Genomic DNA, 3,480 nt, shown 5'->3' with positions numbered 1-3,480 from the left:
ATCACATAACAAGGGGCAGTCGCACTGGAGAAGGACCAGACCAAATGGCCCGAGGAAAAGCTGAAAAAGAAAGCCGAAATTGACGAGGGCGTACAATCTCATTGTCATGACTCGGCCGCCAACGTTCTCAAAGGTAGATGGTGCTAAGACACCGTTAACTCTCTGGGTAAGCTAGAACACTCTATGCTTTCAATCTGCCCCTAATCTTGCTTATTTGAAAGGTATACTGTTTTCTTATAAGATGATAGTGCTAGGACCATAGAAGAGAACCTAGATGAGTTCTTGAAAATGACCCTTGTACCACAGGCACTGATCAAGAACTCAGTGAGTCGTTTTAGCCATGATTCTCTTAAATTCCATTACTGAAGAATATATGGTTGTCAAGAATGCCCTATTGCCACACTACTCCCTAGTATAGACCTAATTACATCAGTTTTAAAGGCTAGAGAACTAGAGCTTAGGGTCAAGAAGAAAATAACAGTAGTCTGTTTGTGAAAGGAAGGGAGATTCTAGGCAGTCTAAGGGTAATTCTCATTTAATACCGGTTCTAGAAATAAAAAGAAAAACAAGAATACTCATAAGGGAAAAGGAGAACAGAAAATGTTTCTTCTGTAACAAGACTAGTCACCTGAAGAAAACTGTTATAGTGGATCAGAAGCAAAAACAGAATAGTACAAGAGCAATCTAGCCTCTAGTAAAACTGAATCCAAGAATCTGAAGTGTTGACTGTTTCTGTCTGAAAATGTAGAAGAATGGGTATTAGATTCTGGTGCCATTCCATATGAGCCCCAATAGGAGGGGTTTCAGGAGTTTGAAGCTGGTGAGTTGAGACCGTTTACATGGGAAATAATAATGCCTGCAAGGTTCAAGGGATGGGAGTATAGTTCTAAGTCTTGATAATGGTAATCTGTCAAATTAACAAGGGTGAGATATATACCAGACTGAAAAGAAACTTGATTCCCCTAGGTACATTAGATGAATTAGGTTGCTATTATAAGGCTGAGATGGTTGCCTAAATGTGTATAAGAATAAGAACCTTTCTGAAAGGTCAAACGGAATGGCCTCTACATCCTGTGTGGTAATTACTGTTCAAATTTGTTATCTGCTTTGTTCACTACTAATCTTACTGTTACAGAAAAGTGGCACCTCAGAATGGCCACATGAGTCAAAAAGGACTCAACATTCTGAGCCAGCAAGGTATGTTTGGTAAGGATTCTATCGTACTTTAATTTTTTGTGAGACATGCATATTAGGAAACAACATAGGGTGAGCTTCCAGAAAGGAACCACCTAGCCACCAATCCTAGAATATCTTCATGCTGATTTATAAGGGCCTGAAAAAACCAAAACACATGGGGGAAGTAGTTACTTTCTGTCTATAGTTGATGACTATAGCAGAAAAGTTTGGGTTTATCTGCTTAAGACCAAAGATGAGGCTCTAGCTAGGTTTAAGAGTTGGAAAGCATTAGTAGAGAACCAAACTGATAGGAGAGTTAAAGCTCTCAGAACTAACAATGGCCTAGAATTCTATAATAGTGAGTTTGACCAATTCTGTAGTGATTAAGGAATACTTAGACATAGGACTGTGAGGAAGACTCCACAACGGAATGGAGTTGCTGAGAGAATGAACAGGACTCTGTTAGAAAAAATTAGATGTCTACTGTTCACATCAGGTTTACCAAAATCCTTCTGGGGTGAGGCCCTTAATACTGTAGCTTATTTGGTTAATAGGAGTCCCTATAGTGCCATTAATTTCACATTCCCAGAAGAAAAATGGACTAATAGGAAGCCCAACCTAGGTCACCTTAGAGCTTTTGGATGTGCTGCTTATGCACACACCAGTTAGGGAAAATTAGAACCTAGGTCCTTGAGATGTATATTCTTAGGTTACCAAGAGGGGACTAAAGGGTACAGGTTGTGGGAAAGAGAGGCACTAGGGGTAAAAGTTATTATAAGTAGAGATGTTATTTTTAACGAAAATCTTTTTCCTTGTAGAATCTCTAATAATCCTGCAGGTACCTCTACCACTGAGGAAATTAGTCAAGATCAGTACAATGGGACACAAATTGAGGTGGAGCAGGTCAGAGTTCAAATTGAACTGGAAAACCAAGAGCAAACACCTGCAATTTCAGATCTGGAACATGAATCAGAGGATGATCAAATTGAAATTTCAGAACAGCCCTAACATGAGTCACTGGCACAATACCCACTCACTAGAGACAGAACCAAGAGAGAAATCAGACCTCCTGCAAGATACTCATATGCTGACTTAGTGTTTACAGCTTTGGTTGCAGGTGCTGAAATTCAAAGAACTGAACCAGACAGCTACGATGAAGCAATAAGGTCCAAAGACAGGGAGAAATGGCAAGCTGCCATGGAAGAGGAGATGCACTCCTTGAAGGTAAATGGGACCTGGTCCCTAATACCCTGTCCTCAAAATCAGAAGCTTATTGACTGTAGATGGCTGTATAAGGTAAAGGAAGGTATGACTTCTACTGACCCTCCTAGATTTAAAGCTAGGCTTGTAGCAAAAGGTTACACCCAAAGGGAAGGGATTGATTTCAATGAAATCTTCTCCCCTGTAGTCAAATATAAAACCATTAGGATCATGCTATCTATAGTTGCACATCTAAACCTAGAACTAGAACAGTTAGATGTTAAAACTGCTTTCTTGTATGGTAATCTAGATGAAAAAATCTTCATGAAATAGCCTATGGGGTTTATTGATAAAAACTGTCCTGAACATGTTTGTCTGTTACACAAATCCTTGTATGGGCTTAAATAAGCCCCTAGACAATGGTATAAAAGGTTTGACACCTTCATTACCAGTATAGGATTCAAAAGAAGTGAGTATGACAGTTGTTTTTACTATGATTTAAATTCTTGTATGCCTGTGTATTTACTGCTTTATGTAGATGACATGTTGCTAATTAGTAAATCTAAAACCAGAATAAATGACTTGAAGTCTAGGCTGAGTTCTGAGTTTGACATGAAGAACTTAGGTAGTGCTAAAAAGATCCTAGGAATAGTTATTGACAGGAAAAGAGAGGACTGTGAACTAAAACTTCAGCAGTCCTCCTACTTACTGAAACTGGTATCCAGATTTGGAATGTCAGATTCCAAGCCAGTATCCATGCCTTTAGCTAGCCATTTTACACTTAGTAAGACTCAAAGTCCCAAGACTGAATCTGAATTCATTAAGATGGAAAAAATTCCTTATGCCAATGTGATAGGATCAATCATGTACGCCATGATTAGCACCAGACCTGACCTATCTTATTCCATTTCACTTCTTAGTCGTTTTATGTCCAATCCAGGTATAGAACACTGGTTAGCATTGAAATGGTTACTGAAATATATTAATAGTACAATATATGTTGGGCTGGAATATAAGAAAAGAGGAAACTCACTTGATCTTGTGGGATATGTAGACTCTGATTTTGCAGGAGACAGGGACACAAGGAAGTCTACTACCTCATAC

This window comes from Pistacia vera, unplaced genomic scaffold, assembly GCF_008641045.1.
Source record: "Pistacia vera cultivar Batoury unplaced genomic scaffold, PisVer_v2 Contig140, whole genome shotgun sequence".
NCBI classification, from domain to species: Eukaryota; Viridiplantae; Streptophyta; class Magnoliopsida; order Sapindales; family Anacardiaceae; genus Pistacia; species Pistacia vera.
Note: the sequence above shows the minus strand (reverse complement) of the source record.